The following is a 27610-nucleotide window of genomic DNA, read 5'->3' as shown; positions in this document are numbered from 1 at the left end:
TAGGCCGTCTCGTCGTTGTTGGTAATCAAGCCTACCACTGTTGTGTCGTCCGCAAACTTGATGATTGAGTTGGAGGCGTGCGTGGCCACGCAGTCGTGGGTGAACAGGGAGTACAGGAGAGGGCTCAGAACGCACCCTTGTGGGGCCCCAGTGTTGAGGATCAGCGGGGAGGAGATGTTGTTGCCTACCCTCACCACCTGGGGGCGGCCCGTCAGGAAGTCCAGTACCCAGTTGCACAGGGCGGGGTCGAGACCCAGGGTCTCGAGCTTGATGACGAGCTTGGAGGGTACTATGGTGTTGAATGCCGAGCTGTAGTCAATGAACAGCATTCTCACATAGGTATTCCTCTTGTCCAGATGGGTTAGGGCGGTGTGCAGTGTGGTTGAGATTGCATCGTCTGTGGACCTATTTGGGCGGTAAGCAAATTGGAGTGGGTCTAGGGTGTCAGGTAGGGTGGAGGTGATATGGTCCTTGACTAGTCTCTCAAAGCACTTCATGATGACGGAAGTGAGTGCTACGGGGCGGTAGTCGTTTAGCTCAGTTACCTTAGCTTTCTTGGGAACAGGAACAATGGTGGCCCTCTTGAAGCATGTGGGAACAGCAGACTGGTATAGGGATTGATTGAATATGTCCGTAAACACACCGGCCAGCTGGTCTGCGCATGCTCTGAGGGCGCGGCTGGGGATGCCGTCTGGGCCTGCAGCCTTGCGAGGGTTAACACGTTTAAATGTCTTACTCACCTCGGCTGCAGTGAAGGAGAGACCGCATGTTTTCGTTGCCGGCCGTGTCAGTGGCACTGTATTGTCCTCAAAGCGGGCAAAAAAGTTGTTTAGTCTGCCTGGGAGCAGGACATCCTGGTCCGTGACTGGGCTGGATTTCTTCCTGTAGTCCGTGATTGACTGTAGACCCTGCCACATGCCTCTTGTGTCTGAGCCGTTGAATTGAGATTCTACTTTGTCTCTGTACTGACGCTTAGCTTGTTTGATAGCCTTGCGGAGGGAATAGCTGCACTGTTTGTATTCGGTCATGTTACCAGACACCTTCCCCTGATTAAAAGCAGTGGTTCGCGCTTTCAGTTTCACGCGAATGCTGCCATCAATCCACGGTTTCTGGTTAGGGAATGTTTTAATCGTTGCTATGGGAACGACATCTTCAACGCACGTTCTAATGAACTCACACACCGAATCAGCGTATTCGTCAATGTTGTTGTCTGACGCAATACGAAACATGTCCCAGTCCACGTGGTGGAAGCAGTCTTGGAGTGTGGAGTCAGCTTGGTCGGACCAGCGTTGGACAGACCTCAGCGTGGGAGCCTCTTGTTTTAGTTTCTGTCTGTAGGCAGGGATCAACAAAATGGAGTCGTGGTCAGCTTTTCCGAAAGGGGGGCGGGCCATTGAAACTACAATGAAATGATAGCAGCAATTCTTGAAACAGATACGGACAGGGATCGAAAACATGAACTTCAGTTTTTGAAAATTATGCCATAAAAGTTGGCAACCATGCCACTTCTGTTCTATAAATGTACTAACAGGGATTGAACGCATATTCTTCAGATTACAAGACCAAATGATTTTGCACATCTCTGTTTCCTGCTTAGAATTTCAACATTCTGGAAAGTAGAAGTTGGGTCTTTGCAAAAAAACATGGAGAAGCTGGGGATTGAACCCAGGACCTCATACATGCAAAGCATGCACTCTACCACTGAGCTACATCCCCTTTCTGCAAAAGAAAAAAATGTTGCTTATTTTTTTAAATGTCACCTTTATTTAACCAGGTAAGCCAGTTAAGGACAAGTTCTCATACACCACTGCGACCTGGCCAAGATAAAGCAAAGCAGTGCAACACAAACAACAACACAGAGTTACACATGGAACAAACAAATCCGGGCTAGGGACCAGCAAAAGTGACCCAAAAGAGACACTCTGGCGGAGCAACTTAGTTTTTAATTGTATTTTTTTGTTTTTCAGTTTAGTTTTCTTAATTTGGTTTGGTTTTTAACCTTATGGTCCACTTAGGAGCCTACGACAAGTCACAGTAAAACATTAACATTTTTAACCATAACATAAAAATAAATAATTCTATTCAATCTACATTAACAATCTAAATGGACCAAAAAGAGACAATATAAAAAACTTTCAATTGCAATGTGAGAAAATGATGGTAACTAGTCTGGCCCTTATTCAGGTTAATCGTGTTTTTAAAAAAAAATGTAAGCCAGGGCGGGATCAGCCAGCGGCGGCTTCCCACATTCATATACAGTCTGGAAGCGGAGGGGTGAACTATTAATACAATGTACTTTTATATACACCACTCCATTGAAACTACAATGAAATGATAGCAGCAATTCTTGAAACAGATACGGACAGGGATCGAAAACATGAACTTCAGTTTTTGAAAATGATGCCATAAAAGTTGGCAACCATGCCACTTCTGTTCTATAAATGTACTATGAGGGATTGAACGCATATTCTTCAGATTACAAGACCAAATGATTTTGCACATCTCTGTTTCCTGCTTAGAATTTCAACATTCTGGAAAGTAGAAGTTGGGTCTTTGCAAAAAAACATGGAGAAGCTGGGGATTGAACCCAGGACCTCATACATGCAAAGCATGCGCTCTACCACTGAGCTACATCCCCTTTCTGCAAAAGAAAAAAATGTTGCTTTTTTTTTTTAAATGTCACTTTTATTTAACCAGGTAAGCCAGTTAAGGACAAGTTCTCATACACCACTGCGACCTGGCCAAGATAAAGCAAAGCAGTGCAACACAAACAACAACACAGAGTTACACATGGAACAAACAAATCCGGGCTAGGGACCAGCAAAAGTGACCCAAAAGAGACACTCTGGCGGAGCAACTTAGTTTTTAATTGTATTTTTTTGTTTTTCAGTTTAGTTTTCTTAATTTGGTTTGGTTTTTAACCTTATGGTCCACTTAGGAGCCTACGACAAGTCACAGTAAAACATTAACATTTTTAACCATAACATAAAAATAAATAATTCTATACAATCTACATTAACAATCTAAATGGACCAAAAAGAGACAATAGAAAAAACTTTTAATTGCAATGTGAGAAAATGATGGTAACTAGTCTGGCCCTTATTCAGGTTAATCGTGTTTTAAAAAAAAAAATGTAAGCCAGGGCGGGATCAGCTAGCGGCGGCTTCCCACATTGATATACAGTCTGGAAGCGGAGGGGTGAACTATTAATACAATGTACTTTTATATACACCACTCCATTGAAACTACAATGAAATGATAGCAGCAATTCTTGAAACAGATACGGACAGGGATCGAAAACATGAACTTCAGTTTTTGAAAATGATGCCATAAAAGTTGGCAACCATGCCACTTCTGTTCTATAAATGTACTAACAGGGATTGAACGCATATTCTTCAGATTACAAGACCAAATGATTTTGCACATCTCTGTTTCCTGCTTAGAATTTCAACATTCTGGAAAGTAGAAGTTGGGTCTTTGCAAAAAAACATGGAGAAGCTGCGGATTGAACCCAGGACCTCATACATGCAAAGCATGCACTCTACCACTGAGCTACATCCCCTTTCTGCAAAAGAAAAATATGTTGCTTATTTTTTTAAATGTCACCTTTATTTAACCAGGTAAGCCAGTTAAGGACAAGTTCTCATACACCACTGCGACCTGGCCAAGATAAAGCAAAGCAGTGCAACACAAACAACAACACAGAGTTACACATGGAACAAACAAATCCGGGCTAGGGACCAGCAAAAGTGACCCAAAAGAGACACTCTGGCGGAGCAACTTAGTTTTTAATTGTATTTTTTTGTTTTTCAGTTTAGTTTTCTTAATTTGGTTTGGTTTTTAACCTTATGGTCCACTTAGGAGCCTACGACAAGTCACAGTAAAACATTAACATTTTTAACCATAACATAAAAATAAATCATTCTATACAATCTACATTAACAATCTAAATGGACCAAAAAGAGACAATAGAAAAAACTTTCAATTGCAATGTGAGAAAATGATGGTAACTAGTCTGGCCCTTATTCAGGTTAATCGTGTTTTTAAAAAAAAATGTAAGCCAGGGCGGGATCAGCCAGCGGCGGCTTCCCACATTCATATACAGTCTGGAAGCGGAGGGGTGAACTATTAATACAATGTACTTTTATATACACCACTCCATTGAAACTACAATGAAATGATAGCAGCAATTCTTGAAACAGATACGGACAGGGATCGAAAACATGAACTTCAGTTTTTGAAAATGATGCCATAAAAGTTGGCAACCATGCCACTTCTGTTCTATAAATGTACTAACAGGGATTGAACGCATATTCTTCAGATTACAAGACCAAATGATTTTGCACATCTCTGTTTCCTGCTTAGAATTTCAACATTCTGGAAAGTAGAAGTTGGGTCTTTGCAAAAAAACATGGAGAAGCTGGGGATTGAACCCAGGACCTCATACATGCAAAGCATGCGCTCTACCACTGAGCTACATCCCCTTTCTGCAAAAGAAAAAAATGTTGCTTTTTTTTTTTAAATGTCACTTTTATTTAACCAGGTAAGCCAGTTAAGGACAAGTTCTCATACACCACTGCGACCTGGCCAAGATAAAGCAAAGCAGTGCAACACAAACAACAACACAGAGTTACACATGGAACAAACAAATCCGGGCTAGGGACCAGCAAAAGTGACCCAAAAGAGACACTCTGGCGGAGCAACTTAGTTTTTAATTGTATTTTTTTGTTTTTCAGTTTAGTTTTCTTAATTTGGTTTGGTTTTTAACCTTATGGTCCACTTAGGAGCCTACGACAAGTCACAGTAAAACATTAAAATGTTTAACCATAACATAAAAATAAATAATTCTATACAATCTACATTAACAATCTAAATGGACCAAAAAGAGACAATAGAAAAAACTTTCAATTGCAATGTGAGAAAATGATGGTAACTAGTCTGGCCCTTATTCAGGTTAATCGTGTTTTTAAAAAAAAATGTAAGCCAGGGCGGGATCAGCCAGCGGCGGCTTCCCACATTCATATACAGTCTGGAAGCGGAGGGGTGAACTATTAATACAATGTACTTTTATATACACCACTCCATTGAAACTACAATGAAATGATAGCAGCAATTCTTGAAACAGATACGGACAGGGATCGAAAACATGAACTTCAGTTTTTGAAAATGATGCCATAAAAGTTGGCAACCATGCCACTTCTGTTCTATAAATGTACTAACAGGGATTGAACGCATATTCTTCAGATTACAAGACCAAATGATTTTGCACATCTCTGTTTCCTGCTTAGAATTTCAACATTCTGGAAAGTAGAAGTTGGGTCTTTGCAAAAAAACATGGAGAAGCTGGGGATTGAACCCAGGACCTCATACATGCAAAGCATGCGCTCTACCACTGAGCTACATCCCCTTTCTGCAAAAGAAAAAAATGTTGCTTATTTTTTAAAATGTCACCTTTATTTAACCAGGTAAGCCAGTTAAGGACAAGTTCTCATACACCACTGCGACCTGGCCAAGATAAAGCAAGGCAGTGCAACACAAACAACAACACAGAGTTACACATGGAACAAACAAATCCGGGCTAGGGACCAGCAAAAGTGACCCAAAAGAGACACTCTGGCGGAGCAACTTAGTTTTTAATTGTATTTTTTTGTTTTTCAGTTTAGTTTTCTTAATTTGGTTTGGTTTTTAACCTTATGGTCCACTTAGGAGCCTACGACAAGTCACAGTAAAACATTAACATTTTTAACCATAACATAAAAATAAATAATTCTATACAATCTACATTAACAATCTAAATGGACCAAAAAGAGACAATAGAAAAAACTTTCAATTGCAATGTGAGAAAATGATGGTAACTAGTCTGGCCCTTATTCAGGTTAATCGTGTTTTAAAAAAAAAATGTAAGCCAGGGCGGGATCAGCCAGCGGCGGCTTCCCACATTCATATACAGTCTGGAAGCGGAGGGGTGAACTATTAATACAATGTACTTTTATATACACCACTCCAAATCAAATCAAATCAAATCAAATCAAATTTTATTTGTCACATACACATGGTTAGCAGATGTTAATGCGAGTGTAGCGAAATGCTTGTGCTTCTAGTTCCGACAATGCAGTAATAACCAACAAGTAATCTAACTAACAATTCCAAAACTACTGTCTTGTACACAGTGTAAGGGGATAAAGAATATGTACATAAGGATATATGAATGAGTGATGGTACAGAGCAGCATAGGCAAGATACAGTAGATGGTATCGAGTACAGTATGTACAAATGAGATGAGTATGTAAACAAAGTGGCATAGTTTAAAGTGGCTAGTGATACATGTATTACATAAGGATACAGTCGATGATATAGAGTACAGTATATACGTATGCATATGAGATGAATAATGTAGGGTAAGTAACATTATATAAGGTAGCATTGTTTAAAGTGGCTAGTGATATATTTACATCATTTCCCATCAATTCCCATTATTAAAGTGGCTGGAGTTGAGTCAGTGTCAGTGTGTTGGCAGCAGCCACTCAATGTTAGTGGTGGCTGTTTAACAGTCTGATGGCCTTGAGATAGAAGCTGTTTTTCAGTCTCTCGGTCCTAGCTTTGATGCACCTGTACTGACCTCGCCTTCTGGATGATAGCGGGGTGAACAGGCAGTGGCTCGGGTGGTTGATGTCCTTGATGATCTTTATGGCCTTCCTGTGACATCGGGTGGTGTAGGTGTCCTGGAGGGCAGGTAGTTTGCCCCCGGTGATGCGTTGTGCAGACCTCACCACCCTCTGGAGAGCCTTACGGTTGAGGGCGGAGCAGTTGCCGTACCAGGCGGTGATACAGCCCGCCAGGATGCTCTCGATTGTGCATCTGTAGAAGTTTGTGAGTGCTTTTGGTGACAAGCCAAATTTCTTCAGCCTCCTGAGGTTGAAGAGGCGCTGCTGCGCCTTCTTCACAATGCTGTCTGTGTGGACCAATTCAGTTTGTCTGTGATGTGTATGCCGAGGAACTTAAAACTTGCTACCCTCTCCACTACTGTTCCATCGATGTGGATAGGGGGGTGTTCCCTCTGCTGTTTCCTGAAGTCCACAATCATCTCCTTAGTTTTGTTGACGTTGAGTGTGAGGTTATTTTCCTGACACCACACTCCGAGGGCCCTCACCTCCTCCCTGTAGGCCGTCTCGTCGTTGTTGGTAATCAAGCCTACCACTGTTGTGTCGTCCGCAAACTTGATGATTGAGTTGGAGGCGTGCGTGGCCACGCAGTCGTGGGTGAACAGGGAGTACAGGAGAGGGCTCAGAACGCACCCTTGTGGGGCCCCAGTGTTGAGGATCAGCGGGGAGGAGATGTTGTTGCCTACCCTCACCACCTGGGGGCGGCCCGTCAGGAAGTCCAGTACCCAGTTGCACAGGGCGGGGTCGAGACCCAGGGTCTCGAGCTTGATGACGAGCTTGGAGGGTACTATGGTGTTGAATGCCGAGCTGTAGTCAATGAACAGCATTCTCACATAGGTATTCCTCTTGTCCAGATGGGTTAGGGCGGTGTGCAGTGTGGTTGAGATTGCATCGTCTGTGGACCTATTTGGGCGGTAAGCAAATTGGAGTGGGTCTAGGGTGTCAGGTAGGGTGGAGGTGATATGGTCCTTGACTAGTCTCTCAAAGCACTTCATGATGACGGAAGTGAGTGCTACGGGGCGGTAGTCGTTTAGCTCAGTTACCTTAGCTTTCTTGGGAACAGGAACAATGGTGGCCCTCTTGAAGCATGTGGGAACAGCAGACTGGTATAGGGATTGATTGAATATGTCCGTAAACACACCGGCCAGCTGGTCTGCGCATGCTCTGAGGGCGCGGCTGGGGATGCCGTCTGGGCCTGCAGCCTTGCGAGGGTTAACACGTTTAAATGTCTTACTCACCTCGGCTGCAGTGAAGGAGAGACCGCATGTTTTCGTTGCCGGCCGTGTCAGTGGCACTGTATTGTCCTCAAAGCGGGCAAAAAAGTTGTTTAGTCTGCCTGGGAGCAGGACATCCTGGTCCGTGACTGGGCTGGATTTCTTCCTGTAGTCCGTGATTGACTGTAGACCCTGCCACATGCCTCTTGTGTCTGAGCCGTTGAATTGAGATTCTACTTTGTCTCTGTACTGACGCTTAGCTTGTTTGATAGCCTTGCGGAGGGAATAGCTGCACTGTTTGTATTCGGTCATGTTACCAGACACCTTCCCCTGATTAAAAGCAGTGGTTCGCGCTTTCAGTTTCACGCGAATGCTGCCATCAATCCACGGTTTCTGGTTAGGGAATGTTTTAATCGTTGCTATGGGAACGACATCTTCAACGCACGTTCTAATGAACTCACACACCGAATCAGCGTATTCGTCAATGTTGTTGTCTGACGCAATACGAAACATGTCCCAGTCCACGTGGTGGAAGCAGTCTTGGAGTGTGGAGTCAGCTTGGTCGGACCAGCGTTGGACAGACCTCAGCGTGGGAGCCTCTTGTTTTAGTTTCTGTCTGTAGGCAGGGATCAACAAAATGGAGTCGTGGTCAGCTTTTCCGAAAGGGGGGCGGGCCATTGAAACTACAATGAAATGATAGCAGCAATTCTTGAAACAGATACGGACAGGGATCGAAAACATGAACTTCAGTTTTTGAAAATTATGCCATAAAAGTTGGCAACCATGCCACTTCTGTTCTATAAATGTACTAACAGGGATTGAACGCATATTCTTCAGATTACAAGACCAAATGATTTTGCACATCTCTGTTTCCTGCTTAGAATTTCAACATTCTGGAAAGTAGAAGTTGGGTCTTTGCAAAAAAACATGGAGAAGCTGGGGATTGAACCCAGGACCTCATACATGCAAAGCATGCACTCTACCACTGAGCTACATCCCCTTTCTGCAAAAGAAAAAAATGTTGCTTATTTTTTTAAATGTCACCTTTATTTAACCAGGTAAGCCAGTTAAGGACAAGTTCTCATACACCACTGCGACCTGGCCAAGATAAAGCAAAGCAGTGCAACACAAACAACAACACAGAGTTACACATGGAACAAACAAATCCGGGCTAGGGACCAGCAAAAGTGACCCAAAAGAGACACTCTGGCGGAGCAACTTAGTTTTTAATTGTATTTTTTTGTTTTTCAGTTTAGTTTTCTTAATTTGGTTTGGTTTTTAACCTTATGGTCCACTTAGGAGCCTACGACAAGTCACAGTAAAACATTAACATTTTTAACCATAACATAAAAATAAATAATTCTATTCAATCTACATTAACAATCTAAATGGACCAAAAAGAGACAATAGAAAAAACTTTCAATTGCAATGTGAGAAAATGATGGTAACTAGTCTGGCCCTTATTCAGGTTAATCGTGTTTTTAAAAAAAAATGTAAGCCAGGGCGGGATCAGCCAGCGGCGGCTTCCCACATTCATATACAGTCTGGAAGCGGAGGGGTGAACTATTAATACAATGTACTTTTATATACACCACTCCATTGAAACTACAATGAAATGATAGCAGCAATTCTTGAAACAGATACGGACAGGGATCGAAAACATGAACTTCAGTTTTTGAAAATGATGCCATAAAAGTTGGCAACCATGCCACTTCTGTTCTATAAATGTACTATGAGGGATTGAACGCATATTCTTCAGATTACAAGACCAAATGATTTTGCACATCTCTGTTTCCTGCTTAGAATTTCAACATTCTGGAAAGTAGAAGTTGGGTCTTTGCAAAAAAACATGGAGAAGCTGTGGATTGAACCCAGGACCTCATACATGCAAAGCATGCGCTCTACCACTGAGCTACATCCCCTTTCTGCAAAAGAAAAAAATGTTGCTTTTTTTTTTTAAATGTCACTTTTATTTAACCAGGTAAGCCAGTTAAGGACAAGTTCTCATACACCACTGCGACCTGGCCAAGATAAAGCAAAGCAGTGCAACACAAACAACAACACAGAGTTACACATGGAACAAACAAATCCGGGCTAGGGACCAGCAAAAGTGACCCAAAAGAGACACTCTGGCGGAGCAACTTAGTTTTTAATTGTATTTTTTTGTTTTTCAGTTTAGTTTTCTTAATTTGGTTTGGTTTTTAACCTTATGGTCCACTTAGGAGCCTACGACAAGTCACAGTAAAACATTAACATTTTTAACCATAACATAAAAATAAATAATTCTATACAATCTACATTAACAATCTAAATGGACCAAAAAGAGACAATAGAAAAAACTTTTAATTGCAATGTGAGAAAATGATGGTAACTAGTCTGGCCCTTATTCAGGTTAATCGTGTTTTAAAAAAAAAAATGTAAGCCAGGGCGGGATCAGCTAGCGGCGGCTTCCCACATTGATATACAGTCTGGAAGCGGAGGGGTGAACTATTAATACAATGTACTTTTATATACACCACTCCATTGAAACTACAATGAAATGATAGCAGCAATTCTTGAAACAGATACGGACAGGGATCGAAAACATGAACTTCAGTTTTTGAAAATGATGCCATAAAAGTTGGCAACCATGCCACTTCTGTTCTATAAATGTACTAACAGGGATTGAACGCATATTCTTCAGATTACAAGACCAAATGATTTTGCACATCTCTGTTTCCTGCTTAGAATTTCAACATTCTGGAAAGTAGAAGTTGGGTCTTTGCAAAAAAACATGGAGAAGCTGCGGATTGAACCCAGGACCTCATACATGCAAAGCATGCGCTCTACCACTGAGCTACATCCCCTTTCTGCAAAAGAAAAAAATGTTGCTTTTTTTTTTTAAATGTCACTTTTATTTAACCAGGTAAGCCAGTTAAGGACAAGTTCTCATACACCACTGCGACCTGGCCAAGATAAAGCAAAGCAGTGCAACACAAACAACAACACAGAGTTACACATGGAACAAACAAATCCGGGCTAGGGACCAGCAAAAGTGACCCAAAAGAGACACTCTGGCGGAGCAACTTAGTTTTTAATTGTATTTTTTTGTTTTTCAGTTTAGTTTTCTTAATTTGGTTTGGTTTTTAACCTTATGGTCCACTTAGGAGCCTACGACAAGTCACAGTAAAACATTAACATTTTTAACCATAACATAAAAATAAATCATTCTATACAATCTACATTAACAATCTAAATGGACCAAAAAGAGACAATAGAAAAAACTTTCAATTGCAATGTGAGAAAATGATGGTAACTAGTCTGGCCCTTATTCAGGTTAATCGTGTTTTTAAAAAAAAATGTAAGCCAGGGCGGGATCAGCCAGCGGCGGCTTCCCACATTCATATACAGTCTGGAAGCGGAGGGGTGAACTATTAATACAATGTACTTTTATATACACCACTCCATTGAAACTACAATGAAATGATAGCAGCAATTCTTGAAACAGATACGGACAGGGATCGAAAACATGAACTTCAGTTTTTGAAAATGATGCCATAAAAGTTGGCAACCATGCCACTTCTGTTCTATAAATGTACTAACAGGGATTGAACGCATATTCTTCAGATTACAAGACCAAATGATTTTGCACATCTCTGTTTCCTGCTTAGAATTTCAACATTCTGGAAAGTAGAAGTTGGGTCTTTGCAAAAAAACATGGAGAAGCTGGGGATTGAACCCAGGACCTCATACATGCAAAGCATGCGCTCTACCACTGAGCTACATCCCCTTTCTGCAAAAGAAAAAAATGTTGCTTTTTTTTTTTAAATGTCACTTTTATTTAACCAGGTAAGCCAGTTAAGGACAAGTTCTCATACACCACTGCGACCTGGCCAAGATAAAGCAAAGCAGTGCAACACAAACAACAACACAGAGTTACACATGGAACAAACAAATCCGGGCTAGGGACCAGCAAAAGTGACCCAAAAGAGACACTCTGGCGGAGCAACTTAGTTTTTAATTGTATTTTTTTGTTTTTCAGTTTAGTTTTCTTAATTTGGTTTGGTTTTTAACCTTATGGTCCACTTAGGAGCCTACGACAAGTCACAGTAAAACATTAACATTTTTAACCATAACATAAAAATAAATAATTCTATACAATCTACATTAACAATCTAAATGGACCAAAAAGAGACAATAGAAAAAACTTTCAATTGCAATGTGAGAAAATGATGGTAACTAGTCTGGCCCTTATTCAGGTTAATCGTGTTTTAAAAAAAAAAATGTAAGCCAGGGCGGGATCAGCTAGCGGCGGCTTCCCACATTGATATACAGTCTGGAAGCGGAGGGGTGAACTATTAATACAATGTACTTTTATATACACCACTCCATTGAAACTACAATGAAATCATAGCAGCAATTCTTGAAACAGGTACGGACAGGGAACGAAAACATGAACTTCAGTTTTTGAAAATGATGCCATAAAAGTTGGCAACCATGCCACTTCTGTTCTATAAATGTACTAACAGGGATTGAACGCATATTCTTCAGATTACAAGACCAAATGATTTTGCACATCTCTGTTTCCTGCTTAGAATTTCAACATTCTGGAAAGTAGAAGTTGGGTCTTTGCAAAAAAACATGGAGAAGCTGGGGATTGAACCCAGGACCTCATACATGCAAAGCATGCGCTCTACCACTGAGCTACATCCCCTTTCTGAAAAAGAAAAAAATGTTGCTTATTTTTTAAAATGTCACCTTTATTTAACCAGGTAAGCCAGTTAAGGACAAGTTCTCATACACCACTGCGACCTGGCCAAGATAAAGCAAAGCAGTGCAACACAAACAACAACACAGAGTTACACATGGAACAAACAAATCCGGGCTAGGGACCAGCAAAAGTGACCCAAAAGAGACACTCTGGCGGAGCAACTTAGTTTTTAATTGTATTTTTTTGTTTTTCAGTTTAGTTTTCTTAATTTGGTTTGGTTTTTAACCTTATGGTCCACTTAGGAGCCTACGACAAGTCACAGTAAAACATTAACATTTTTAACCATAACATAAAAATAAATAATTCTATACAATCTACATTAACAATCTAAATGGACCAAAAAGAGACAATAGAAAAAACTTTCAATTGCAATGTGAGAAAATGATGGTAACTAGTCTGGCCCTTATTCAGGTTAATCGTGTTTAAAAAAAAAAATGTAAGCCAGGGCGGGATCAGCCAGCGGCGGCTTCCCACATTCATATACAGTCTGGAAGCGGAGGGGTGAACTATTAATACAATGTACTTTTATATACACCACTCCATTGAAACTACAATGAAATGATAGCAGCAATTCTTGAAACAGATACGGACAGGGATCGAAAACATGAACTTCAGTTTTTGAAAACGATGCCATAAAAGTTGGCAACCATGCCACTTCTGTTCTATAAATGTACTAACAGGGATTGAACGCATATTCTTCAGATTACAAGACCAAATGATTTTGCACATCTCTGTTTCCTGCTTAGAATTTCAACATTCTGGAAAGTAGAAGTTGGGTCTTTGCAAAGAAACATGGAGAAGCTGGGGATTGAACCCAGGACCTCATACATGCAAAGCATGCACTCTACCACTGAGCTACATCCCCTTTCTGCAAAAGAAAAATATGTTGCTTATTTTTTTAAATGTCACCTTTATTTAACCAGGTAAGCCAGTTAAGGACAAGTTCTCATACACCACTGCGACCTGGCCAAGATAAAGCAAAGCAGTGCAACACAAACAACAACACAGAGTTACACATGGAACAAACAAATCCGGGCTAGGGACCAGCAAAAGTGACCCAAAAGAGACACTCTGGCGGAGCAACTTAGTTTTTAATTGTATTTTTTTGTTTTTCAGTTTAGTTTTCTTAATTTGGTTTGGTTTTTAACCTTATGGTCCACTTAGGAGCCTACGACAAGTCACAGTAAAACATTAACATTTTTAACCATAACATAAAAATAAATCATTCTATACAATCTACATTAACAATCTAAATGGACCAAAAAGAGACAATAGAAAAAACTTTCAATTGCAATGTGAGAAAATGATGGTAACTAGTCTGGCCCTTATTCAGGTTAATCGTGTTTAAAAAAAAAAATGTAAGCCAGGGCGGGATCAGCCAGCGGCGGCTTCCCACATTCATATACAGTCTGGAAGCGGAGGGGTGAACTATTAATACAATGTACTTTTATATACACCACTCCATTGAAACTACAATGAAATGATAGCAGCAATTCTTGAAACAGATATGGACAGGGATCGAAAACATGAACTTCAGTTTTTGAAAATGATGCCATAAAAGTTGGCAACCATGCCACTTCTGTTCTATAAATGTACTAACAGGGATTGAACGCATATTCTTCAGATTACAAGACCAAATGATTTTGCACATCTCTGTTTCCTGCTTAGAATTTCAACATTCTGGAAAGTAGAAGTTGGGTCTTTGCAAAAAAACATGGAGAAGCTGGGGATTGAACCCAGGACCTCATACATGCAAAGCATGCGCTCTACCACTGAGCTACATCCCCTTCCTGCAAAAGAAAAAAATTTTGCTTTTTTTTTTTAATTGTCACTTTTATTTAACCAGGTAAGCCAGTTAAGGACAAGTTCTCATACACCACTGCGACCTGGCCAAGATAAAGCAAAGCAGTGCAACACAAACAACAACACAGAGTTACACATGGAACAAACAAATCTGGGCTAGGGACCAGCAAAAGTGACCCAAAAGAGACACTCTGGCGGAGCAACTTAGTTTTTAATTGTATTTTTTTGTTTTTCAGTTTAGTTTTCTTAATTTGGTTTGGTTTTTAACCTTATGGTCCACTTAGGAGCCTACGACAAGTCACAGTAAAACATTAACATTTTTAACCATAACATAAAAATAAATAATTCTATACAATCTACATTAACAATCTAAATGGACCAAAAAGAGACAATAGAAAAAACTTTCAATTGCAATGTGAGAAAATGATGGTAACTAGTCTGGCCCTTATTCAGGTTAATCGTGTTTTAAAAAAAAAATTTAAGCCAGGGCGGGATCAGCCAGCGGCGGCTTCCCACATTCATATACAGTCTGGAAGCGGAGGGGTGAACTATTAATACAATGTACTTTTATATACACCACTCCATTGAAACTACAATGAAATGATAGCAGCAATTCTTGAAACAGATACGGACAGGGATCGAAAACATGAACTTCAGTTTTTGAAAATGATGCCATAAAAGTTGGCAACCATGCCACTTCTGTTCTATAAATGTACTAACAGGGATTGAACGCATATTCTTCAGATTACAAGACCAAATGATTTTGCACATCTCTGTTTCCTGCTTAGAATTTCAACATTCTGGAAAGTAGAAGTTGGGTCTTTGCAAAAAAACATGGAGAAGCTGGGGATTGAACCCAGGACCTCATACATGCAAAGCATGCGCTCTACCACTGAGCTACATCCCCTTCCTGCAAAAGAAAAAAAATTTGCTTTTTTTTTTTAATTGTCACTTTTATTTAACCAGGTAAGCCAGTTAAGGACAAGTTCTCATACACCACTGCGACCTGGCCAAGATAAAGCAAAGCAGTGCAACACAAACAACAACACAGAGTTACACATGGAACAAACAAATCCGGGCTAGGGACCAGCAAAAGTGACCCAAAAGAGACACTCTGGCGGAGCAACTTAGTTTTTAATTGTATTTTTTTGTTTTTCAGTTTAGTTTTCTTAATTTGGTTTGGTTTTTAACCTTATGGTCCACTTAGGAGCCTACGACAAGTCACAGTAAAACATTAACATTTTTAACCATAACATAAAAATAAATAATTCTATACAATCTACATTAACAATCTAAATGGACCAAAAAGAGACAATAGAAAAAACTTTCAATTGCAATGTGAGAAAATGATGGTAACTAGTCTGGCCCTTATTCAGGTTAATCGTGTTTTAAAAAAAAAATGTAAGCCAGGGCGGGATCAGCCAGCGGCGGCTTCCCACATTCATATACAGTCTGGAAGCGGAGGGGTGAACTATTAATACAATGTACTTTTATATACACCACTCCATTGAAACTACAATGAAATGATCGCAGCAATTCTTGAAACAGATACGGACAGGGATCGAAAACATGAACTTCAGTTTTTGAAAATGATGCCATAAAAGTTGGCAACCATGCCACTTCTGTTCTATAAATGTACTAACAGGGATTGAACGCATATTCTTCAGATTACAAGACCAAATGATTTTGCACATCTCTGTTTCCTGCTTAGAATTTCAACATTCTGGAAAGTAGAAGTTGGGTCTTTGCAAAAAAACATGGAGAAGCTGGGGATTGAACCCAGGACCTCATACATGCAAAGCATGCGCTCTACCACTGAGCTACATCCCCTTTCTGCAAAATAAAAAAATGTTGCTTTTTTTTTTTAAATGTCACTTTTATTTAACCAGGTAAGCCAGTTAAGGACAAGTTCTCATACACCACTGCGACCTGGCCAAGATAAAGCAAAGCAGTGCAACACAAACAACAACACAGAGTTACACATGGAACAAACAAATCCGGGCTAGGGACCAGCAAAAGTGACCCAAAAGAGACACTCTGGCGGAGCAACTTAGTTTTTAATTGTATTTTTTTGTTTTTCAGTTTAGTTTTCTTAATTTGGTTTGGTTTTTAACCTTATGGTCCACTTAGGAGCCTACGACAAGTCACAGTAAAACATTAACATTTTTAACCATAACATAAAAATAAATAATTCTATACAATCTACATTAACAATCTAAATGGACCAAAAAGAGACAATAGAAAAAACTTTTAATTGCAATGTGAGAAAATGATGGTAACTAGTCTGGCCCTTATTCAGGTTAATCGTGTTTTTAAAAAAAAATGTAAGCCAGGGCGGGATCAGCCAGCGGCGGCTTCCCACATTCATATACAGTCTGGAAGCGGAGGGGTGAACTATTAATACAATGTACTTTTATATACACCACTCCATTGAAACTACAATGAAATGATAGCAGCAATTCTTGAAACAGATACGGACAGGGATCGAAAACATGAACTTCAGTTTTTGAAAATGATGCCATAAAAGTTGGCAACCATGCCACTTCTGTTCTATAAATGTACTAACAGGGATTGAACGCATATTCTTCAGATTACAAGACCAAATGATTTTGCACATCTCTGTTTCCTGCTTAGAATTTCAACATTCTGGAAAGTAGAAGTTGGGTCTTTGCAAAAAAACATGGAGAAGCTGGGGATTGAACCCAGGACCTCATACATGCAAAGCATGCACTCTACCACTGAGCTACATCCCCTTTCTGCAAAAGAAAAAAATGTTGCTTTTTTTTTTTAAATGTCACTTTTATTTAACCAGGTAAGCCAGTTAAGGACAAGTTCTCATACACCACTGCGACCTGGCCAAGATAAAGCAAAGCAGTGCAACACAAACAACAACACAGAGTTACACATGGAACAAACAAATCCGGGCTAGGGACCAGCAAAAGTGACCCAAAAGAGACACTCTGGCGGAGCAACTTAGTTTTTAATTGTATTTTTTTGTTTTTCAGTTTAGTTTTCTTAATTTGGTTTGGTTTTTAACCTTATGGTCCACTTAGGAGCCTACGACAAGTCACAGTAAAACATTAACATTTTTAACCATAACATAAAAATAAATAATTCTATACAATCTACATTAACAATCTAAATGGACCAAAAAGAGACAATAGAAAAAACTTTCAATTGCAATGTGAGAAAATGATGGTAACTAGTCTGGCCCTTATTCAGGTTAATCGTGTTTAAAAAAAAAAAATGTAAGCCAGGGCGGGATCAGCTAGCGGCGGCTTCCCACATTGATATACAGTCTGGAAGCGGAGGGGTGAACTATTAATACAATGTACTTTTATATACACCACTCCATTGAAACTACAATGAAATCATAGCAGCAATTCTTGAAACAGGTACGGACAGGGATCGAAAACATGAACTTCAGTTTTTGAAAATGATGCCATAAAAGTTGGCAACCATGCCACTTCTGTTCTATAAATGTACTAACAGGGATTGAACGCATATTCTTCAGATTACAAGACCAAATGATTTTGCACATCTCTGTTTCCTGCTTAGAATTTCAACATTCTGGAAAGTAGAAGTTGGGTCTTTGCAAAAAAACATGGAGAAGCTGGGGATTGAACCCAGGACCTCATACATGCAAAGCATGCGCTCTACCACTGAGCTACATCCCCTTTCTGCAAAAGAAAAAAATGTTGCTTATTTTTTAAAATGTCACCTTTATTTAACCAGGTAAGCCAGTTAAGGACAAGTTCTCATACACCACTGCGACCTGGCCAAGATAAAGCAAAGCAGTGCAACACAAACAACAACACAGAGTTACACATGGAACAAACAAATCCGGGCTAGGGACCAGCAAAAGTGACCCAAAAGAGACACTCTGGCGGAGCAACTTAGTTTTTAATTGTATTTTTTTGTTTTTCAGTTTAGTTTTCTTAATTTGGTTTGGTTTTTAACCTTATGGTCCACTTAGGAGCCTACGACAAGTCACAGTAAAACATTAACATTTTTAACCATAACATAAAAATAAATAATTCTATACAATCTACATTAACAATCTAAATGGACCAAAAAGAGACAATAGAAAAAACTTTCAATTGCAATGTGAGAAAATGATGGTAACTAGTCTGGCCCTTATTCAGGTTAATCGTGTTTAAAAAAAAAAAATGTAAGCCAGGGCGGGATCAGCTAGCGGCGGCTTCCCACATTGATATACAGTCTGGAAGCGGAGGGGTGAACTATTAATACAATGTACTTTTATATACACCACTCCATTGAAACTACAATGAAATCATAGCAGCAATTCTTGAAACAGGTACGGACAGGGAACGAAAACATGAACTTCAGTTTTTGAAAATGATGCCATAAAAGTTGGCAACCATGCCACTTCTGTTCTATAAATGTACTAACAGGGATTGAACGCATATTCTTCAGATTACAAGACCAAATGATTTTGCACATCTCTGTTTCCTGCTTAGAATTTCAACATTCTGGAAAGTAGAAGTTGGGTCTTTGCAAAAAAACATGGAGAAGCTGGGGATTGAACCCAGGACCTCATACATGCAAAGCATGCGCTCTACCACTGAGCTACATCCCCTTTCTGCAGAAGAAAAAAATGTTGCTTTTTTTTTTTAAATGTCACTTTTGTTTAACCAGGTAAGCCAGTTAAGGACAAGTTCTCATACACCACTGCGACCTGGCCAAGATAAAGCAAAGCAGTGCAACACAAACAACAACACAGAGTTACACATGGAACAAACAAATCCGGGCTAGGGACCAGCAAAAGTGACCCAAAAGAGACACTCTGGCGGAGCAACTTAGTTTTTAATTGTATTTTTTTGTTTTTCAGTTTAGTTTTCTTAATTTGGTTTGGTTTTTAACCTTATGGTCCACTTAGGAGCCTACGACAAGTCACAGTAAAACATTAACATTTTTAACCATAACATAAAAATAAATAATTCTATACAATCTACATTAACAATCTAAATGGACCAAAAAGAGACAATAGAAAAAACTTTCAATTGCAATGTGAGAAAATGATGGTAACTAGTCTGGCCCTTATTCAGGTTAATCGTGTTTAAAAAAAAAAAATGTAAGCCAGGGCGGGATCAGCTAGCGGCGGCTTCCCACATTGATATACAGTCTGGAAGCGGAGGGGTGAACTATTAATACAATGTACTTTTATATACACCACTCCATTGAAACTACAATGAAATCATAGCAGCAATTCTTGAAACAGGTACGGACAGGGATCGAAAACATGAACTTCAGTTTTTGAAAATGATGCCATAAAAGTTGGCAACCATGCCACTTCTGTTCTATAAATGTACTAACAGGGATTGAACGCATATTCTTCAGATTACAAGACCAAATGATTTTGCACATCTCTGTTTCCTGCTTAGAATTTCAACATTCTGGAAAGTAGAAGTTGGGTCTTTGCAAAAAAACATGGAGAAGCTGGGGATTGAACCCAGGACCTCATACATGCAAAGCATGCGCTCTACCACTGAGCTACATCCCCTTTCTGCAAAAGAAAAAAATGTTGCTTATTTTTTAAAATGTCACCTTTATTTAACCAGGTAAGCCAGTTAAGGACAAGTTCTCATACACCACTGCGACCTGGCCAAGATAAAGCAAAGCAGTGCAACACAAACAACAACACAGAGTTACACATGGAACAAACAAATCCGGGCTAGGGACCAGCAAAAGTGACCCAAAAGAGACACTCTGGCGGAGCAACTTAGTTTTTAATTGTATTTTTTTGTTTTTCAGTTTAGTTTTCTTAATTTGGTTTGGTTTTTAACCTTATGGTCCACTTAGGAGCCTACGACAAGTCACAGTAAAACATTAACATTTTTAACCATAACATAAAAATAAATAATTCTATACAATCTACATTAACAATCTAAATGGACCAAAAAGAGACAATAGAAAAAACTTTCAATTGCAATGTGAGAAAATGATGGTAACTAGTCTGGCCCTTATTCAGGTTAATCGTGTTTTTAAAAAAAAATGTAAGCCAGGGCGGGATCAGCCAGCGGCGGCTTCCCACATTCATATACAGTCTGGAAGCGGAGGGGTGAACTATTAATACAATGTACTTTTATATACACCACTCCATTGAAACTACAATGAAATCATAGCAGCAATTCTTGAAACAGATACGGACAGGGATCGAAAACATGAACTTCAGTTTTTGAAAATGATGCCATAAAAGTTGGCAACCATGCCACTTCTGTTCTATAAATGTACTAACAGGGATTGAACGCATATTCTTCAGATTACAAGACCAAATGATTTTGCACATCTCTGTTTCCTGCTTAGAATTTCAACATTCTGGAAAGTAGAAGTTGGGTCTTTGCAAAGAAACATGGAGAAGCTGGGGATTGAACCCAGGACCTCATACATGCAAAGCATGCACTCTACCACTGAGCTACATCCCCTTTCTGCAAAAGAAAAATATGTTGCTTATTTTTTTAAATGTCACCTTTATTTAACCAGGTAAGCCAGTTAAGGACAAGTTCTCATACACCACTGCGACCTGGCCAAGATAAAGCAAAGCAGTGCAACACAAACAACAACACAGAGTTACACATGGAACAAACAAATCCGGGCTAGGGACCAGCAAAAGTGACCCAAAAGAGACACTCTGGCGGAGCAACTTAGTTTTTAATTGTATTTTTTTGTTTTTCAGTTTAGTTTTCTTAATTTGGTTTGGTTTTTAACCTTATGGTCCACTTAGGAGCCTACGACAAGTCACAGTAAAACATTAACATTTTTAACCATAACATAAAAATAAATAATTCTATACAATCTACATTAACAATCTAAATGGACCAAAAAGAGACAATAGAAAAAACTTTCAATTGCAATGTGAGAAAATGATGGTAACTAGTCTGGCCCTTATTCAGGTTAATCGTGTTTAAAAAAAAAAATGTAAGCCAGGGCGGGATCAGCCAGCGGCGGCTTCCCACATTCATATACAGTCTGGAAGCGGAGGGGTGAACTATTAATACAATGTACTTTTATATACACCACTCCATTGAAACTACAATGAAATGATAGCAGCAATTCTTGAAACAGATACGGACAGGGATCGAAAACATGAACTTCAGTTTTTGAAAATGATGCCATAAAAGTTGGCAACCATGCCACTTCTGTTCTATAAATGTACTAACAGGGATTGAACGCATATTCTTCAGATTACAAGACCAAATGATTTTGCACATCTCTGTTTCCTGCTTAGAATTTCAACATTCTGGAAAGTAGAAGTTGGGTCTTTGCAAAAAAACATGGAGAAGCTGGGGATTGAACCCAGGACCTCATACATGCAAAGCATGCGCTCTACCACTGAGCTACATCCCCTTTCTGCAAAAGAAAAAAATGTTGCTTATTTTTTAAAATGTCACCTTTATTTAACCAGGTAAGCCAGTTAAGGACAAGTTCTCATACACCACTGCGACCTGGCCAAGATAAAGCAAAGCAGTGCAACACAAACAACAACACAGAGTTACACATGGAACAAACAAATCCGGGCTAGGGACCAGCAAAAGTGACCCAAAAGAGACACTCTGGCGGAGCAACTTAGTTTTTAATTGTATTTTTTTGTTTTTCAGTTTAGTTTTCTTAATTTGGTTTGGTTTTTAACCTTATGGTCCACTTAGGAGCCTACGACAAGTCACAGTAAAACATTAACATTTTTAACCATAACATAAAAATAAATAATTCTATACAATCTACATTAACAATCTAAATGGACCAAAAAGAGACAATAGAAAAAACTTTCAATTGCAATGTGAGAAAATGATGGTAACTAGTCTGGCCCTTATTCAGGTTAATCGTGTTTAAAAAAAAAAAATGTAAGCCAGGGCGGGATCAGCTAGCGGCGGCTTCCCACATTGATATACAGTCTGGAAGCGGAGGGGTGAACTATTAATACAATGTACTTTTATATACACCACTCCATTGAAACTACAATGAAATCATAGCAGCAATTCTTGAAACAGGTACGGACAGGGATCGAAAACATGAACTTCAGTTTTTGAAAATGATGCCATAAAAGTTGGCAACCATGCCACTTCTGTTCTATAAATGTACTAACAGGGATTGAACGCATATTCTTCAGATTACAAGACCAAATGATTTTGCACATCTCTGTTTCCTGCTTAGAATTTCAACATTCTGGAAAGTAGAAGTTGGGTCTTTGCAAAAAAACATGGAGAAGCTGGGGATTGAACCCAGGACCTCATACATGCAAAGCATGCACTCTACCACTGAGCTACATCCCCTTTCTGCAGAAGAAAAAAATGTTGCTTATTTTTTAAAATGTCACCTTTATTTAACCAGGTAAGCCAGTTAAGGACAAGTTCTCATACACCACTGCGACCTGGCCAAGATAAAGCAAAGCAGTGCAACACAAACAACAACACAGAGTTACACATGGAACAAACAAATCCGGGCTAGGGATCAGCAAAAGTGACCCAAAAGAGACACTCTGGCGGAGCAACTTAGTTTTTAATTGTATTTTTTTGTTTTTCAGTTTAGTTTTCTTAATTTGGTTTGGTTTTTAACCTTATGGTCCACTTAGGAGCCTACGACAAGTCACAGTAAAACATTAACATTTTTAACCATAACATAAAAATAAATAATTCTATACAATCTACATTAACAATCTAAATGGACCAAAAAGAGACAATAGAAAAAACTTTTAATTGCAATGTGAGAAAATGATGGTAACTAGTCTGGCCCTTATTCAGGTTAATCGTGTTTAAAAAAAAAAAATGTAAGCCAGGGCGGGATCAGCCAGCAGCGGCTTCCCACATTCATATACAGTCTGGAAGCGGAGGGGTGAACTATTAATACAATGTACTTTTATATACACCACTCCATTGAAACTACAATGAAATGATAGCAGCAATTCTTGAAACAGATACGGACAGGGATCGAAAACATGAACTTCAGTTTTTGAAAATGATGCCATAAAAGTTGGCAACCATGCCACTTCTGTTCTATAAATGTACTAACAGGGATTGAACGCATATTCTTCAGATTACAAGACCAAATGATTTTGCACATCTCTGTTTCCTGCTTAGAATTTCAACATTCTGGAAAGTAGAAGTTGGGTCTTTGCAAAAAAACATGGAGAAGCTGGGGATTGAACCCAGGACCTCATACATGCAAAGCATGCGCTCTACCACTGAGCTACATCCCCTTTCTGTAAAAGAAAAAAATGTTGCTTATTTTTTAAAATGTCACCTTTATTTAACCAGGTAAGCCAGTTAAGGACAAGTTCTCATACACCACTGCGACCTGGCCAAGATAAAGCAAAGCAGTGCAACACAAACAACAACACAGAGTTACACATGGAACAAACAAATCCGGGCTAGGGACCAGCAAAAGTGACCCAAAAGAGACACTCTGGCGGAGCAACTTAGTTTTTAATTGTATTTTTTTGTTTTTCAGTTTAGTTTTCTTAATTTGGTTTGGTTTTTAACCTTATGGTCCACTTAGGAGCCTACGACAAGTCACAGTAAAACATTAACATTTTTAACCATAACATAAAAATAAATAATTCTATACAATCTACATTAACAATCTAAATGGACCAAAAAGAGACAATAGAAAAAACTTTCAATTGCAATGTGAGAAAATGATGGTAACTAGTCTGGCCCTTATTCAGGTTAATCGTGTTTTTAAAAAAAAATGTAAGCCAGGGCGGGATCAGCCAGCGGCGGCTTCCCACATTCATATACAGTCTGGAAGCGGAGGGGTGAACTATTAATACAATGTACTTTTATATACACCACTCCATTGAAACTACAATGAAATCATAGCAGCAATTCTTGAAACAGATACGGACAGGGATCGAAAACATGAACTTCAGTTTTTGAAAATGATGCCATAAAAGTTGGCAACCATGCCACTTCTGTTCTATAAATGTACTAACAGGGATTGAACGCATATTCTTCAGATTACAAGACCAAATGATTTTGCACATCTCTGTTTCCTGCTTAGAATTTCAACATTCTGGAAAGTAGAAGTTGGGTCTTTGCAAAGAAACATGGAGAAGCTGGGGATTGAACCCAGGACCTCATACATGCAAAGCATGCACTCTACCACTGAGCTACATCCCCTTTCTGCAAAAGAAAAATATGTTGCTTATTTTTTTAAATGTCACCTTTATTTAACCAGGTAAGCCAGTTAAGGACAAGTTCTCATACACCACTGCGACCTGGCCAAGATAAAGCAAAGCAGTGCAACACAAACAACAACACAGAGTTACACATGGAACAAACAAATCCGGGCTAGGGACCAGCAAAAGTGACCCAAAAGAGACACTCTGGCGGAGCAACTTAGTTTTTAATTGTATTTTTTTGTTTTTCAGTTTAGTTTTCTTAATTTGGTTTGGTTTTTAACCTTATGGTCCACTTAGGAGCCTACGACAAGTCACAGTAAAACATTAACATTTTTAACCATAACATAAAAATAAATAATTCTATACAATCTACATTAACAATCTAAATGGACCAAAAAGAGACAATAGAAAAAACTTTCAATTGCAATGTGAGAAAATGATGGTAACTAGTCTGGCCCTTATTCAGGTTAATCGTGTTTAAAAAAAAAAATGTAAGCCAGGGCGGGATCAGCCAGCGGCGGCTTCCCACATTCATATACAGTCTGGAAGCGGAGGGGTGAACTATTAATACAATGTACTTTTATATACACCACTCCATTGAAACTACAATGAAATGATAGCAGCAATTCTTGAAACAGATACGGACAGGGATCGAAAACATGAACTTCAGTTTTTGAAAATGATGCCATAAAAGTTGGCAACCATGCCACTTCTGTTCTATAAATGTACTAACAGGGATTGAACGCATATTCTTCAGATTACAAGACCAAATGATTTTGCACATCTCTGTTTCCTGCTTAGAATTTCAACATTCTGGAAAGTAGAAGTTGGGTCTTTGCAAAAAAACATGGAGAAGCTGGGGATTGAACCCAGGACCTCATACATGCAAAGCATGCGCTCTACCACTGAGCTACATCCCCTTTCTGCAAAAGAAAAAAATGTTGCTTATTTTTTAAAATGTCACCTTTATTTAACCAGGTAAGCCAGTTAAGGACAAGTTCTCATACACCACTGCGACCTGGCCAAGATAAAGCAAAGCAGTGCAACACAAACAACAACACAGAGTTACACATGGAACAAACAAATCCGGGCTAGGGACCAGCAAAAGTGACCCAAAAGAGACACTCTGGCGGAGCAACTTAGTTTTTAATTGTATTTTTTTGTTTTTCAGTTTAGTTTTCTTAATTTGGTTTGGTTTTTAACCTTATGGTCCACTTAGGAGCCTACGACAAGTCACAGTAAAACATTAACATTTTTAACCATAACATAAAAATAAATAATTCTATACAATCTACATTAACAATCTAAATGGACCAAAAAGAGACAATAGAAAAAACTTTCAATTGCAATGTGAGAAAATGATGGTAACTAGTCTGGCCCTTATTCAGGTTAATCGTGTTTAAAAAAAAAAAATGTAAGCCAGGGCGGGATCAGCTAGCGGCGGCTTCCCACATTGATATACAGTCTGGAAGCGGAGGGGTGAACTATTAATACAATGTACTTTTATATACACCACTCCATTGAAACTACAATGAAATCATAGCAGCAATTCTTGAAACAGGTACGGACAGGGATCGAAAACATGAACTTCAGTTTTTGAAAATGATGCCATAAAAGTTGGCAACCATGCCACTTCTGTTCTATAAATGTACTAACAGGGATTGAACGCATATTCTTCAGATTACAAGACCAAATGATTTTGCACATCTCTGTTTCCTGCTTAGAATTTCAACATTCTGGAAAGTAGAAGTTGGGTCTTTGCAAAAAAACACAGAGAAGCTGGGGATTGAACCCAGGACCTCATACATGCAAAGCATGCGCTCTACCACTGAGCTACATCCCCTTTCTGCAAAAGAAAAAAATGTTGCTTATTTTTTAAAATGTCACCTTTATTTAACCAGGTAAGCCAGTTAAGGACAAGTTCTCATACACCACTGCGACCTGGCCAAGATAAAGCAAAGCAGTGCAACACAAACAACAACACAGAGTTACACATGGAACAAACAAATCCGGGCTAGGGACCAGCAAAAGTGACCCAAAAGAGACACTCTGGCGGAGCAACTTAGTTTTTAATTGTATTTTTTTGTTTTTCAGTTTAGTTTTCTTAATTTGGTTTGGTTTTTAACCTTATGGTCCACTTAGGAGCCTACGACAAGTCACAGTAAAACATTAACATTTTTAACCATAACATAAAAATAAATAATTCTATACAATCTACATTAACAATCTAAATGGACCAAAAAGAGACAATAGAAAAAACTTAGTTTTTAATTGTATTTTTTTGTTTTTCAGTTTAGTTTTCTTAATTTGGTTTGGTTTTTAACCTTATGGTCCACTTAGGAGCCTACGACAAGTCACAGTAAAACATTAACATTTTTAACCATAACATAAAAATAAATAATTCTATACAATCTACATTAACAATCTAAATGGACCAAAAAGAGACAATAGAAAAAACTTTCAATTGCAATGTGAGAAAATGATGGTAACTAGTCTGGCCCTTATTCAGGTTAATCGTGTTTTAAAAAAAAAAATGTAAGCCAGGGCGGGATCAGCTAGCGGCGGCTTCCCACATTGATATACAGTCTGGAAGCGGAGGGGTGAACTATTAATACAATGTACTTTTATATACACCACTCCATTGAAACTACAATGAAATCATAGCAGCAATTCTTGAAACAGGTACGGACAGGGAACGAAAACATGAACTTCAGTTTTTGAAAATGATGCCATAAAAGTTGGCAACCATGCCACTTCTGTTCTATAAATGTACTAACAGGGATTGAACGCATATTCTTCAGATTACAAGACCAAATGATTTTGCACATCTCTGTTTCCTGCTTAGAATTTCAACATTCTGGAAAGTAGAAGTTGGGTCTTTGCAAAAAAACATGGAGAAGCTGGGGATTGAACCCAGGACCTCATACATGCAAAGCATGCGCTCTACCACTGAGCTACATCCCCTTTCTGCAAAAGAAAAAAATGTTGCTTTTTTTTTTTAAATGTCACTTTTATTTAACCAGGTAAGCCAGTTAAGGACAAG

At 39.0% G+C, this 27610-nt stretch overlaps 25 non-coding genes across 25 annotated transcripts; all 25 read right to left on the bottom strand.

The window, feature by feature from the left end:
* Positions 1-1644: 1644 nt before the first annotated feature.
* On the bottom strand, positions 1645-1716 carry trnaa-ugc (transfer RNA alanine (anticodon UGC)). Its single transcript has one exon. It is a non-coding gene; the product is annotated as a tRNA-Ala (tRNA).
* Positions 1717-2566: 850 nt separating this feature from the next.
* trnaa-ugc (transfer RNA alanine (anticodon UGC)) lies at positions 2567-2638 on the bottom strand. The gene has a single exon. It is a non-coding gene; the product is annotated as a tRNA-Ala (tRNA).
* Positions 2639-4412: 1774 nt separating this feature from the next.
* Positions 4413-4484, bottom strand: trnaa-ugc (transfer RNA alanine (anticodon UGC)). The gene has a single exon. It is a non-coding gene; the product is annotated as a tRNA-Ala (tRNA).
* Positions 4485-5335: 851 nt separating this feature from the next.
* Positions 5336-5407, bottom strand: trnaa-ugc (transfer RNA alanine (anticodon UGC)). Its single transcript has one exon. It is a non-coding gene; the product is annotated as a tRNA-Ala (tRNA).
* Positions 5408-8804: 3397 nt separating this feature from the next.
* trnaa-ugc (transfer RNA alanine (anticodon UGC)) lies at positions 8805-8876 on the bottom strand. Its single transcript has one exon. It is a non-coding gene; the product is annotated as a tRNA-Ala (tRNA).
* Positions 8877-9726: 850 nt separating this feature from the next.
* On the bottom strand, positions 9727-9798 carry trnaa-ugc (transfer RNA alanine (anticodon UGC)). Its single transcript has one exon. It is a non-coding gene; the product is annotated as a tRNA-Ala (tRNA).
* An 852-nt stretch (positions 9799-10650) lies between these two features.
* trnaa-ugc (transfer RNA alanine (anticodon UGC)) lies at positions 10651-10722 on the bottom strand. The gene has a single exon. It is a non-coding gene; the product is annotated as a tRNA-Ala (tRNA).
* Positions 10723-11573: 851 nt separating this feature from the next.
* trnaa-ugc (transfer RNA alanine (anticodon UGC)) lies at positions 11574-11645 on the bottom strand. Its single transcript has one exon. It is a non-coding gene; the product is annotated as a tRNA-Ala (tRNA).
* An 852-nt stretch (positions 11646-12497) lies between these two features.
* Positions 12498-12569, bottom strand: trnaa-ugc (transfer RNA alanine (anticodon UGC)). The gene has a single exon. It is a non-coding gene; the product is annotated as a tRNA-Ala (tRNA).
* Positions 12570-13419: 850 nt separating this feature from the next.
* On the bottom strand, positions 13420-13491 carry trnaa-ugc (transfer RNA alanine (anticodon UGC)). The gene has a single exon. It is a non-coding gene; the product is annotated as a tRNA-Ala (tRNA).
* An 850-nt stretch (positions 13492-14341) lies between these two features.
* On the bottom strand, positions 14342-14413 carry trnaa-ugc (transfer RNA alanine (anticodon UGC)). The gene has a single exon. It is a non-coding gene; the product is annotated as a tRNA-Ala (tRNA).
* An 851-nt stretch (positions 14414-15264) lies between these two features.
* trnaa-ugc (transfer RNA alanine (anticodon UGC)) lies at positions 15265-15336 on the bottom strand. The gene has a single exon. It is a non-coding gene; the product is annotated as a tRNA-Ala (tRNA).
* Positions 15337-16187: 851 nt separating this feature from the next.
* On the bottom strand, positions 16188-16259 carry trnaa-ugc (transfer RNA alanine (anticodon UGC)). Its single transcript has one exon. It is a non-coding gene; the product is annotated as a tRNA-Ala (tRNA).
* Positions 16260-17110: 851 nt separating this feature from the next.
* trnaa-ugc (transfer RNA alanine (anticodon UGC)) lies at positions 17111-17182 on the bottom strand. Its single transcript has one exon. It is a non-coding gene; the product is annotated as a tRNA-Ala (tRNA).
* An 852-nt stretch (positions 17183-18034) lies between these two features.
* Positions 18035-18106, bottom strand: trnaa-ugc (transfer RNA alanine (anticodon UGC)). The gene has a single exon. It is a non-coding gene; the product is annotated as a tRNA-Ala (tRNA).
* Positions 18107-18957: 851 nt separating this feature from the next.
* trnaa-ugc (transfer RNA alanine (anticodon UGC)) lies at positions 18958-19029 on the bottom strand. The gene has a single exon. It is a non-coding gene; the product is annotated as a tRNA-Ala (tRNA).
* Positions 19030-19881: 852 nt separating this feature from the next.
* Positions 19882-19953, bottom strand: trnaa-ugc (transfer RNA alanine (anticodon UGC)). The gene has a single exon. It is a non-coding gene; the product is annotated as a tRNA-Ala (tRNA).
* Positions 19954-20803: 850 nt separating this feature from the next.
* trnaa-ugc (transfer RNA alanine (anticodon UGC)) lies at positions 20804-20875 on the bottom strand. Its single transcript has one exon. It is a non-coding gene; the product is annotated as a tRNA-Ala (tRNA).
* Positions 20876-21725: 850 nt separating this feature from the next.
* Positions 21726-21797, bottom strand: trnaa-ugc (transfer RNA alanine (anticodon UGC)). Its single transcript has one exon. It is a non-coding gene; the product is annotated as a tRNA-Ala (tRNA).
* Positions 21798-22648: 851 nt separating this feature from the next.
* On the bottom strand, positions 22649-22720 carry trnaa-ugc (transfer RNA alanine (anticodon UGC)). Its single transcript has one exon. It is a non-coding gene; the product is annotated as a tRNA-Ala (tRNA).
* Positions 22721-23571: 851 nt separating this feature from the next.
* trnaa-ugc (transfer RNA alanine (anticodon UGC)) lies at positions 23572-23643 on the bottom strand. The gene has a single exon. It is a non-coding gene; the product is annotated as a tRNA-Ala (tRNA).
* An 850-nt stretch (positions 23644-24493) lies between these two features.
* Positions 24494-24565, bottom strand: trnaa-ugc (transfer RNA alanine (anticodon UGC)). Its single transcript has one exon. It is a non-coding gene; the product is annotated as a tRNA-Ala (tRNA).
* An 850-nt stretch (positions 24566-25415) lies between these two features.
* Positions 25416-25487, bottom strand: trnaa-ugc (transfer RNA alanine (anticodon UGC)). The gene has a single exon. It is a non-coding gene; the product is annotated as a tRNA-Ala (tRNA).
* Positions 25488-26338: 851 nt separating this feature from the next.
* trnaa-ugc (transfer RNA alanine (anticodon UGC)) lies at positions 26339-26410 on the bottom strand. Its single transcript has one exon. It is a non-coding gene; the product is annotated as a tRNA-Ala (tRNA).
* A 1049-nt stretch (positions 26411-27459) lies between these two features.
* trnaa-ugc (transfer RNA alanine (anticodon UGC)) lies at positions 27460-27531 on the bottom strand. The gene has a single exon. It is a non-coding gene; the product is annotated as a tRNA-Ala (tRNA).
* Positions 27532-27610: the final 79 nt, after the last annotated feature.

Source organism: Oncorhynchus mykiss, chromosome 15 (genome assembly GCF_057628025.1).
Source record: "Oncorhynchus mykiss isolate SJ-2025 chromosome 15, ASM5762802v1, whole genome shotgun sequence".
Taxonomy (NCBI): Eukaryota; Metazoa; Chordata; class Actinopteri; order Salmoniformes; family Salmonidae; genus Oncorhynchus; species Oncorhynchus mykiss.
Note: the sequence above shows the minus strand (reverse complement) of the source record. Positions and strands in the feature narration are given on the sequence as shown.